Source organism: Anastrepha ludens, chromosome 3 (genome assembly GCF_028408465.1).
Source record: "Anastrepha ludens isolate Willacy chromosome 3, idAnaLude1.1, whole genome shotgun sequence".
Classification (NCBI taxonomy): domain Eukaryota; kingdom Metazoa; phylum Arthropoda; class Insecta; order Diptera; family Tephritidae; genus Anastrepha; species Anastrepha ludens.
This window is the reverse complement of record NC_071499.1, coordinates 127,822,979-127,836,268: the sequence shown is the minus strand read 5'-3', so window position 1 is coordinate 127,836,268 and position 13,290 is coordinate 127,822,979.

Here is a 13,290-nt window from a genome sequence, read left to right as displayed (position 1 = left end):
TTCGAATTTCTTTACTTTCTTTCAATTGCGGTATTTCTGGAAAAATAAAAATTGCAAAATTACGGATGCGTTAGCTTTTTCAATATGCAAAAACCACGAAAATCTGTTTTTTAACCTTCCTTTGGGCACCGCTCTCATCGGAAGTTAGGTATCTTGGAGTGATGATTGACTCCAAACTCCATTGGAAACTACACATTGAAAATCGGGTAAAGAAGGCCAGTATAGCCTTCTACTCCTGCAAATCTATGTTCGGTAAAATACCGGGGCTCAAGCCACAGGTCGTGCTGTGGATGTACAACGCAGTGGTTTTGCCAATTTTAACTAACATATGGATGCCTGGTTTGGTGGGAAGCTCTTTCGAAGGACTATAATATCATTGAGCTGGGGGAACATGTAAAACTTGCCCCAGTGCTGCCCTGAATGTCCTTTTGCACTAACTTCCCATCGATTTTTCCGTAATTTCCATCGCAGCTCAAAGTGCAATCAGGTTAAAGGAGATTGGCTAGAGTTTGAGGGTCATGCTAGAGCAATCTTTCTAAACAGGCAGGATTGGATCGAGGGGAAAATCTGCACTGAAACTTGCACCTCTGTCTTCACTGACGGTTCCAAGATGGAATCGGGAGTTGGAGCAGGGGTTTTCTCTAAATCAGCCAATTTATCTATCTCCTTTAAACTGCCGAACACTGCTAGTGTTTTTCAAGCAGAAGTCTTTGCGATCTTGCAGGCATGCAAAATGCTTAGGGAACGCGGGAGCGATTATCTCCGATAGTCAAGCCGCGACTAAGGCTCTGATGACGCCATGGTGCAGAATGAAATTAGTAAACTCCTGTAAAGAAGAGATCAACTCTCTTGGGTGTACAGGTAACATTTCTCTGATCTGGGTTCTAGGACATAGGAACATAAGGAAATGAAATTGCTGATTGCCAGGAAGGAGACTGTATTTGCCTCAGATACCTCCAATCAGGTCATCGGCATCCCCTTGACAGTTGTTAAAGGGTAACTGCACAAATTATTTCTCAGGAAAGCGCAGAAAAAATGAAGAAGAACTTTCAGAGAAGAACACTGTAGAGCATTTTCCCTGTAAATGTGCGGATTTGGCAGCTAGACGACTAAGGTCACTGGCTTCTCCATTATATCAACAGCTCTGGCTGGCTGTAGATACCTGATGTTGGAGGTCTCATAATGGTATCAAAACGGCGCTTTAGTGCTACTTGAGGAGTGCCAGATGCACTTCAACCATTTCACCTACCTACCTGGGCACCTTTTGTAATTGCAAGGAAGTTGATGGGCTCAAAAATGGTGATGCGAGATGAAATCTTTTGACGGATTTTTCGAACACATTGGTCCTTGCAAACATCGAAAATCGTATGAAAAATCCAGCCGTTATTTCTAAATTCACTACTCGTTTGACTATAGAATCATTTTTCAACAAGCCAATTACTAACCCTGGGAATATAGTAGTCAACCAACCAACCGGAGCCGATACACTCACAGGGAAGAGAGATTGTCGTCTTTGTCCTTGTAGGAGGTGAAAAGCTTTGTCGAAAAACTCGTTGCTATTGTATTGTATGTAAGAATCCACTATGTTAACAGCACTCAAAAATCTCTTATACATGTTTTGCTTGCCTTTATTTCATATTAAATTTCATTGTAATCAACTCTTTTTTTCAACCATCTTCAAAATGAGTCACAATAAAGAACAAAACAAAAACATCCTTTTTTTCATAAGCCAACATATTTTCAGCTACTATTTAGCTTCTGTAGGTGGCTCAATGCACGCAGGCACCAATGAAAAAGGTAAGAAATTAAAAATATATATCGCAGGTAATGAATGCGATTAAAAATGATTATAAATGTGGCGCATTTGCCACACATTTCCTTACAAATGCATTTAAAAACAGGACGAAAAAAAGGATAGGCTCTTTTTAAAAGGTTATATCCATAAATCGATCGAAAATTCAATTTTAGGAAGCTTAATTCGTTCAATATATTATATTCATGTCCAAAGTCGAAAAAGGTCTGGCCAGACCTGGGTGCCCAACGAAGGATTAAAAAAATTGGTCAGACGAGCCTAAAGCCTCTCTAGTACCAAGTTGCCATGGCTAAATTCTTTCAGTTAAAGTTCTTTAACTCCCTCAGTTTTTCTCTAATTTACTGGAAATATTTACACCAAATTACGGATGCGTTAGCCTTTCTAAATACTGCCCACGGCATATAGCTTCAGGCACTTTTCTGCACAATTTCAAGTTGACGGCTTTAAAATTCAGAGAGTTAACGATTGTATACGAGCTACGCAATAATTAACGCAGTATTATAATGCTTATACTTTATGCTCTGATGCTGATGAATAGCTGATAAACTGTTGCAATATTGCAGAAATGATTTTGCACAGAATTTGATATTTGGGAGCATTTAAAGGAAAAATGGAAATTGTAACCTATTTAATAGACAGATGAGGCATTGGAGAAAAGCAGTGACATATATGGGAAAATTTCTATTATAGTTTACAGCTTTTTTTAGAGTTGATCATTTCTAGGCGTAAGTTGTGGAGCACCACTTTAAATTTTTTCCATACCTTTGCCCCAAAGAACCGATTTCTCTTTCCGATCGTTAAAGTCCAGTCGACATCAGGACAACATTATCGTTCTAGTGGAGCATAGTTTGTCGATAAGTGAAAAAGTTCAACAAGTGGGTCCACTATCAGACATTTAATCCTAGGATGATAGATTAAAAGGTTTGGCTAATAACTTTAGTGAAAAATTAAATTGTAAGGGGAACTTCGGCTGCGGCGTAACGGGGATGATTCGCGAGCCGAATTCTGCACGATCATTCCGCACATATTCACACACTCGTCAAATCTGTCGTTCAGATAGCAACGAAGGGACATTGTGTTAATTTGTTTCGTATATATCACTAACCCATTCGTAGTTTTTTGTAAACAAACCCATTCTCCTTCGAACTCCTGCTACGTCCGCTCAATCGCTCATTCTCTCGAATTCGTTGAGAGCCGGCTAACGGTCTGATATTGATCACACCATTGAACATCTTTTCACCATGATTTAACCGGCTCTCAGCGAATTTGAATGAATCAACTGATTGGCTGACGTAACCGAGGCCATCATAGCGGTTTGTTTACGAAAAAACTGAGACTGCGTTGGTGATATAGGTAAAAAGCAACACAGCCTTCACTCACATTACTTCCTTGCCGTCTGAACAACAACTGATTGGACGAGTATGTATAGGGTTGTTCAATAGGTGCGCTTCAACGACGCAATATTTTTTATTTTTCGCTTGTCATTTGTAAACTTCATTAGTATACATTTCATCATGGAACGCTACACACTTGAGCAACGATTGCAAATCGTGCAAATTTTTTATGAAAATAATCGTTCTGTTGCTGCTACTTTAAGAGCATTACGGCCATTTTACGGTCCATTTAACAAGCCGTCCCGTTTTGGGGTTATGTGAAGTCATTGGTCTACAGTAACAAGCCGGCGACGATTTGTGAGCTCAGAGCCAATATTGAACGCGAAATTGCTGGAATTTCGGCCGATTTATGCAAAAGAGTGGTCGAAAATTGGGTTCAACGATTGGACTTCGTAAAACGTGCACGCGGTGGTCATGCAAAAGAAATCAAATTTCATACTTAAATGTATATGTTCAAACTCGATAATAAAAAAAAATTAGTTAAAAAAGTCAAGCCGTTTGTGTTTTATTCAAAAAAGTTCAAAAGTTGAAGCGCTCTTACTGAAAAACCAATCTATTATTTAAGATTTCCATACACTGGGTAGAATTTATCATTCAAGTATATAGAATAAGTTGATTTTGGTTTCTTTGCCTCTAGGCAAGCAATGGCAAACCTCGGAGTGTATTTCTGCCATGAAAAAGCTCTTCATAAAAAAACCATTTGCCGTTTGGAGGCGGCACAAAACTGTAGGTCATCCCATTTTTAGAAAAACATCAAGACGCACACCACAATTAGGAAGAGGGGCTCGGAATGCATAAAAAAAATCTTTGGCTCTGTCCGTGTAGGCCACCGAAACAACAAAGATGTATTGTGACATGATATGAGCTCTATAACAAGGGTCTTATAAATGGATTATATTAATTATTCATGTCGTACGTGTGCACAAAGACTGTTCTTGGCTCCCCAGCTAGTGGAGGAAGTGCATTGTTTGCACTTAGGAGGGATAACTGGAGCAACTGCACACAGATGGCAGGCAGCCGTCAGAGGTTTTTCAGCTTAGCTAAGTCAATAACTTGAAACACCTTTTAGGTTAGGGCAAGTTATATGATTGCCCATTAGACGGCCCGCTTGGACGAGAAAGCAAATAAGTTCCTTGAGTTACCACTACACAGGAAAAGCACTCTTTGAAACATCCTTTAATTATTCACAAATCCTTACATGTGGGTGTGGGCGAATATTGTAGTGCAGTAGCAACTACTTAGAAACCAGACTCTAATTGCACTCATTTGTTTAAATAATTTGTTGCTTCATTAAGGCATATTAACATGTTTAATTTTTGCAAAGGCATTACTCATACTGTCTCATTGTCTTCTTCTTTAGAATGCATTTATTGTGTACACTTTCTTACATTTTTTTGCTGCCCGTGAACTTGAACTTCATGAATGCAAAAGACAGACTTACATTGGAAAATCACAGGCAATGCAAAAATTTGCATGCAAGCAACAAATGTTTTAATGTGCATACATAGGCATATCTATATTTGTATAATTATATGTATGTATGTAGGTATGTATGTCAGCATGCACCTCCAGCTGAGTGAGAGAATTACAATATTAAGTAACAAATAAATACATACGAATATACCCACAGGTGGGCAAGTGCGCTTTATAGCACTTAGATATGGTTTGACATGCATACATACATACATGCCTATGCACATGGATGAGCAAAAAACTTAATCTAGCGTTTGCATGTAGGTGTTTCGATGACGTCGTGCTGGCGACGACTTCAAAACGAGGAATATCCATTTGTGTAGATAATGAACTGACCAACTGTTTATGTGGGAGACGCTCGTCGATAGCGCTGATGCAGGGTGTTTCGAATTGTGCTATGCAAAAAGTTTTAATATCAAAAATAGAATAAATTCAAAAAATAAAAAGAAAATTTACTAAAATAAAAAAAATGCCTTTGTTTTTTCGCTCTATGAGCAGCAATGACTGGGGCACACTTTTATGTTCATATAAACTTTAGACCGACTCTCCCTAAACTAGCCTCCAGTAGATAGAAAAAGGCGCTAATATGTTGGGCGAACAGGCAATTCTGTTCAAGGATCCAAGAAAAAATAAGCAAATCTCTAATCTCACTTGACCGTTTCTCAATTGGCATAGTGATAGGCACCAGTACAGGACCCTGCCGCTTAATTTTCACGTACGGCAAGCGAACGGACATCCGCTCGAAAAATATACACGGTGTGCACGAAACCATTATCAAATTTTACGATTTTTAATTAATTGTAAGCGTTTCATTGGGTTTAAGTGGATTGGGGTGGTCGCCCCACGAGTGCATGTGAGCTTTTATTTTTTCCTTACTAATACTTTAAATATGACATACTCAAAGGATTAAAATGACAGATATTTTAAATGCTTCTATTTATAATGTTGGCGTAGGCTCTCTTACTACGACGCTCAGTGTAGCGTCGCCATATATCGCGTGGACAAAAATAGTAAACGGTGTTCGATTTCATTTATAATCGGGATATGCCTATATTTTAGCCCAGTTAGAAAAATGTGAAAATTTTATAAAAAAATAACATAAAAAATCTGAAAATTTTATAATAAATTAAATAAAATAATATGAAAACTTTACAAAAAAGTAAAATAATTTTATAAAAAGTAAGATAAAATATATGAAAATTTTATAAAAAAATTCTTTTTAAATTTAAAGATTTTATAAAAAAATATATTACAATTTTATAAAAAAATGAGTTAAAAGATATGGAAATTTTATAAAAGAATTAAGTTTAAAATATGTATATAAAAGTTTTATAAAACAAAAAATAGAAATAATATGAAAAATTTATAAAAAAGTAAAATAAAAATACATATATGAAAATTTGACAAAAAAATAAGTTAAAAAATATTAAAATTTTATAAAAAAAAAAAGAAATTAAAAATACATAAAAGTTTTATAAAAAAAATAAACTAAAAAAAATGAAAACTTTATAAAACAGTAAAATAAATATCTATGAAAATTGTATAAAAAATAAAATAAAAAAATAGAAAAAATTTGTAAAAGAAATACAACAAAAATATACAACATTTTTTTAAATATAAAATAATTATTTAAAAAAAACTTAGCTCCCCTATAAATTAAATCATTATTTGGTCATAAATCCACCAATATTAAGGCTATAGCCTGAAAATTGTACATATTTTAAATATAATTTTAATTATAATTTTAATTGGTTAAAAAATATATATGTATTTAATTCAATAACAAAAAACACATAAATCCAAGTTTCCAACTTTGAGCAAAAGCGTTAAATATTCATCCAATTTCCATCAAAATTTTACATTTTATATTCAGAATTTTTAGAAAGCTCTGGTGTAAGCAGTTTTATAGTCTATTTAATTCTAGTATAATAAAGTGCAAGTTTGAAGTGGCTCAAAAATCTAATTCATTTTTGATGTTTTTTTTTACCTTGTCGGTGTTGCGTATTTTCTCCTTATAACGAATGCCCGATATTCAAATTTTAAGAATCAATGAGAATTTTGAGCAACTTCAAACTTGCATTTTATTGCACTAAAAATTAACGGGCTACAAAATTGCGTACGCAAATTTCTTTTTAAATTCCGATTAAACAGTTTAAAATTGTTGGCGGGAATTTATCGGATTTTTATAAATGGCGTACAAAGTTTGAAACTTCTATTTACGAAGTTGTTGTTTGAAAAGTCTGCGCAAAATCAGAGAGATAACACTACTGGTGCATATAGATGTTATATTTAGTTAGTAGCATCTGTTGGAAGAACACACACCGAGTTTCAGCCAGATCAGTCTACTTCTTTGCGTTCGGCATTGGCTTGAATCGAGAAGTCGAGTGATTTTCCTTTTCCATCATGCCATGAGAGTGAGAGAGAGAAAGAGATAGGATAGGAACGTCTTTTCTTCCAAGTTTTAGCAGAAAGTTCGACAATTTTCTGTTCGGGATTGCCCCAAACACTTTCCAGTTCTGCAGCGTTCTTTAAATATTTAAATATTACTTAAAAAAAGATATATTTTTCTCTACAGTTTATGGCATGTAGAATAAAGGGTATTTTTCAGAGTTTTAATTTTTTTTTTATGCAAACCGTGATGCTCCGAAAGTCTAAATAAGCTGCTGCTAATATTACTAAATTTAGAGCTGAAAAATTTAAAGTTCTATAAATGCTTTTTTTTTGTTAGTTTCTTACTTTAGTTGCTACTAACCCACCCACTTACTCACTCTATCACTTAACTTACTTAATTATTTATGCTGTATGGCTTTGCCGCTCTACGGTAGTCACTTAACGAATTTATAAATAATTAAAGAAGTCGTCAAAAATCCAAAAATTGCCACCAACAAATCCAAAAAGAGTGTAGAATTACTTATGTAAATACTTCTTAAGCAGCTGTCAAATATTTTAATGCGAATATGAATATTTGTTTTTTCTAATAACTAAGTTATATCTTTTTTTTTGTGATTTTGTTGCTACTCATGTTTGTTGTTTTGTTCGTTTACTGCGTTTTTTGCTCATATTTCCCTTACCAGATTTTGTTTCTTGTTTGTGGTTTTTTCTTTGATTTTACCCATCGACGATAATTGGCAATTTGAAAGGCCACTTCAGTGTTTAACCAATTCTTGTTTCTACACCTACGCGCAGTGCGTCTTTTTGTTGTTGCTGATGCCTCCACTAACAAGTGAGATTATACAAATATGAAGGCCATTAATTACTGGTATGGAGAATGTGAGGAAAAAGTTGTAAATAAATATAATAAAGTAAAAGAGCAAAAACACAGCAAAACTTGTATTTGTTTCTTATGGAACAGTGTTAAGTGTCTACTTCATTAAATGTTTCGCAGAAGAAAGAACAAATACGAAAACAAAAACAATTGACAATACTAGAACTTTGCGAGACACAAAGCTGTGGGATAGCAATGAGTGCGAAAAGTCAATGAATGGGTGTTCCTAGAAATCAATCTTTGAGCTACAGTGGGCATTTATATAATAATAAATATAAGTAATATAAGACTCACGCATACATCCTTGAAAAATATGTGGGCCAATCGCCTCCTCCTCAAATTTGTGTAGAATTGTTGGCGTTGTCCAATAGATGGAGGACCCTACAGTCCTGCACACAGAGCGGCAGGTGCTTCTTTTTTTGTGGAGACTTTTTCAGTGCCAAAATAGAAATGAAGGAGAGGGCGGCTATTGCCTGTCGAGGAGCACAACAGCCGTTAAAAAGTACTTTTAGATGATATTATATTCAAACTCGGTATGTGGCGCAAAAAGTCATGCAGCAGCCATACCTTAACCGATAGAAAAGAAGTGGCAAAGTGATTTATTCAGTTTATTTCCTGCGAAGTTGCTTGCTTCCCATCGAACGCGTCCACAGGTGTCGAAATAAAATACAGCCCGCGGACCAGAACAAGCACGCACCTACTTGGAGGTGCAGATACACATCCTATCACGAAGCTAGGGTAGGCGGGCTAGTAACTTACCTATCTAAAACTTCGTTGCCAACGACCCGATAAATCTACTGTCTTACAGTTACCGATTGCTGGCATTTGTCGCTTGCGTACCTCCTCTATCGCAGCGCCAGTATCATTTTTTAATAACCACAATTCGTAAATCTACTTACGAGTGCCACCTTTGTAGCGCACTTGTAATGCCACTTATGCCTAAATTGTTTTCTTGCTATTTCGTCAACATTTCTGCGGCACATTCGCACCCCTGCAGTCTCTATTAGTCACCAACTCACGGAGATGAAATTCTATGAACTGCTGGCTAAAAATAGGCGTAACGCTGTCTATGAAATTTTAGCAATAACTAAGAAATTGTTTTGTGCTTGTTTTTGTGTTTAAAAATGAATTTGTGTGTATTTCTGAGCTCATAAAAAACCAAGTGAGTTCTTAAATTATCTAAGGAAATACGTTTATACTAAAGCTAGCCACAGACGACACACAATTTTTGTTCGTTAGGTTTGTGTTTCATGTCGTTTTTGTCAACTGTGACACGCAGATCGGAGCATAAACGGAAATTAAGGCGGTATTATGATTTGTACGCAGTAAAAAACGAGTTTAAACAAACTTTTTTGCTTTCCCATAACTTTTTATAAAGAAATGAGCTTTTTTATAATATTTTTAGTGATATGAGGAAACAAAAAGTACCGTTTTTTTCTTCTTTTTCTTACCGGGTTAGTTCGACAAAGTCAAGGTGAAAATATCGGTCCATCTGCGGATTGGCTGCAGACTCTCAGGGAAAACGGATTTAAAACGAGTCTAAAATCGATTTAATAGAATGTAAGCTATGCTGTCTACCAGTTGAAAAACAATTTTTCGTGAAAAACGCGTATAAAGAATTTGTGTAACACTTTGCTTTTGATTCCAACCGGCTATGAATGTGAATTTTTGTTTTTTCAAAAATTATTTATTTATTCATTAATATCTATGTTGTCCCCTTCAAAGTAACCCCCATGAGATATTATGCACTTGTGCCTACGTTTTTCCAATCTTCGAAGCACTTCAAAAACATCATTTTTTTATCTTGTTCAGCTCCTCCGTCGATGCCGTCGTCGTTTCATGGGCCTATTCAGTTTCGGGAACAAGAAAAAGTCACAGGGGGCCAGATCTGGGGAACACGGTTGCTGTGGCACCATTAGTGTGCTGTTTTTGGTCAAAAAGTGGCGCACAAGCAGTGATGTGTGAGAAGGGGCGTTATCGTAATGCAAAAGCCAATTTTTGTTCTTCCACAAATCCGGGCGTTTCTGGCGGATTGCTTCGCGCGAATTGCACATAACTTGCAGGTAATATTCCTTATTGACCGTTCTACCCTGTGGCAAGAACTCCTGATGCACAACGCCCCGGCAATCGAAGAAAACGGTAAGCAAAACTTTTATATTCGAACGAATTTGGTGCGCTTTTCTCCGTCTTGGTTCGTGCGGCAGCTTCCATTGAGATGATTGAGCTTTGGTTTCCCCGTCATAACCATAAACCCACGCTTCGTCATCAGTTATGACCCTCTGGAGCAAATTTGTGTCGTCGCGGACAGAGTCCAACATGTCATTAGCAATGTTCATGCGATACTGCTTTTGGTCGAAACTGAGCAGTTTTCGTACAATTTTGCGGCGACCCGTCTCATACCCAAATCATTGAAAAAAATGGAATGGCACGAGTCAATCGATATGTCTAGGTCTTCGGTGTTTCGACGATTGGCCAATACCATTTTCTTCACTTCACCTATTTTTTCCTCTGTGGTTGAAGTTTTCGGCCTTCTGAGAACATTTTATACCACCGATAAACGTTGCTTTGGTCCAAAGTAGCTTCTCCGTATGACACAGTCAACATTCACTTAATTTCGTTTTTCATACAAAATTTGATACCATCTTTTCGAATAGGTAAAAATCGAAGATGAGCCGAAACACGTGCAAGCAAAGCAGCTGTCAACAATTAACTGAACATTCAAAATGGCCGAACTCGTCGGTTATGAGTGAGAGACATGAGTACCAACATATCGCTACAAAAAAAATCGAAATTCGAATATACATAACCTGCGAAAATTCAAAATTCGCGATACTTTTTGAACACACCTCGTATAGGCATACAACTTTTTTGTTTCATGCAATTTTGTTTCGGTTAGTAGTTAAATAGAGCGACTACTGTGCTGACATCCCGATGTTCAAAGGGACAAAAAAAAAAAAAGAATAACAAATAACATAACTCCGGTGTTCGCAAAACTTCTACTGCGTTTTTCTCAAAACTATGTTTTTTGAACTGGTTATCACTGCAACTTGGTAGATTTCAATAAAATTTATACTGCTTTGAAAAACATAAAAACTCCTGCCTGATCGAAGGATTTTTTTTTTCAAAAATTTAGATTTTTTTAAACATTTAATTGTCGGTTTTTTCTCGAAAATCTAAAAACTATTTTCCGAGGTCGCCATATTGTTAATTTTGAACAAATAGCTTCGATCAGGCACAATATTATCTATTAATAAAACAAATTTCTTTTGTACAATCGATTTTAGATGAACCTCTAAGGACTTGTGATGATCACCGCAATGGACTTCTGAACAAACGGGCTCCACACAAACAGCGATAACTTTTACAATTATTAATATTTTTTTTTTTAATTTTGCTTAAGTCAAGTCATGATGTATTAATGCCATGTTTTTATTTTTGTAAAATAAAGCCTCTGACTACCCCTAACCCCTTAAATAGCACATTCGATAAGTAAAATGTTACATGAAACTAATTTTCCGGAAATTTCGAAGGCACAAAAGCTGTCGTTATAAGCGTTTTCTCGTAATTCTATCTATACTATCAGACTATACTAATCATCAGATTCTAAACTTTATTAATAATATTTGCTCAACGACGCTCAAATGAAATTGAATGAATTTTTCTCGAACGGTATGCCGTACGCAGAGAACGTTTCCGAACCGGCCGAAAAAGCCTGAGTGCATTCTGTAGCTGGCTTAATTCTTTTCCAAATACATACAAATGTATATAGGTATGTAGACTTATTTTTTTTAATTATCTTAGGTAGAATAGTTGTCTACTTGATTAATGCGTGGCAATCAATCGCAAAGAATTAGGGTTCGAAAATCATTAAATTTGGTAAAAAAAAAAATAGATTAAAAAAGTTAAGAAATATTTTGACAAATCCCAGGTAATAGTTGGAGCCTTTATGAGTGCCAAGAAAAAAATGTATTATTATCATAATATTTGCTTTAGTGAATTTGTCAGTCTTAAGAGAGGTCAATGAATAAAGTAAGCAAAGAATGAATGAAATTATTGTCGGCCTATTAGGTTAATTATTCATTAGATTAGATTTATTAATTATTTTCAATACGCGAGATGTGCTACACAAAGCTGAGAGCTTTAGAATTAAAAATTGCAGATAAAAAAAAAATTTGATAAAGCGGTTTTTAATGCAAATCTATTAAATTTAATTTGTGTTCGGTGGCAAATGTAAGTTTCATTTCGAAAAAAGGAAAAATTATGCGAATTATACAATACATCATTTTTTATTATAGCACAAAGAAATTAATTCAACAATCAAGTGGCTGTAATTCCAATAAGCATATTTTTTTTTATTTTTCGAAAAAGTAGTTATTGCTTATAGTTAGAAAATCCTGTTTCTATTATTATTATTATTGATTGGCTATTTGTGCACTGCGACCTGAATAGATCTATTCCGCAGCCATGTAGCCTACTCGAACAGATTGAGGCTATTAATAAATCCTAAAACTGCTATGGGCTTAATTTCTACCAGGAGGTTTGGATTTATAGCGCAATTTCCCAGGTAATTTAATCTGCGTCGTGCCACTGCCTGGCAGTCGCATAGAACGTGTTCTGCTGTTTCTTGTGCCTCTTTGCAGAGTCTACAAGAATCGTTTTCTGTCACACCTATCTTTTTCATGTGATAATTAAGTTTACAGTGTCCTGTTAGTAGTTCAGTGTAAAGTTTTATGTCCTTTCTGCTTAGGTTAAGAATTGCTTCTGCCTTTATCCGTTCCGGAACCCAAACCAAGGTAACAAAGTTTTTTGATGCTAGGGTGTTGAGGATTTTAAAACATTCCCAAACCAACCTTGATTGGAATGAGAAGCTATCCAGCGATTTTAGAGCTGCTTGACTGTCAGAGAGAATGTTAATATTGGCACCGCGCGTGCCTCTCCGTAGACATTCTCTGGCACACAGCTCTAAGGCGTGGACCTCCGCCTGGAAAATGGAAGTGGTTTTTCCCATTGCAACTGCTTTTTTGAAATGTGGTCCGGCAATTCCAGCCCCGGTACTGCCGTCTTCCATTTTGGACCCATCAGTAAACCACACCTCTGCGCCCTGTTTTAGGAGTATTTCATTGTTTCTCCACGCTTAGCGGTCACTAATGACCACTTTTCTAACAAATGTCCAATCGGAATTGTATGACTATGTTTATATACAAATTAGTTTGGTGAAGAAGTCGATTATTTTCTCGGTAAACGGCTGTAGTGATCGATATGTCATAAAGTATCGATCAAACAACTTGAAGTTTCTGCTCGTTGCAAAAATTTTACGCAAAAATAATGGATTATTTTCTCCCAAA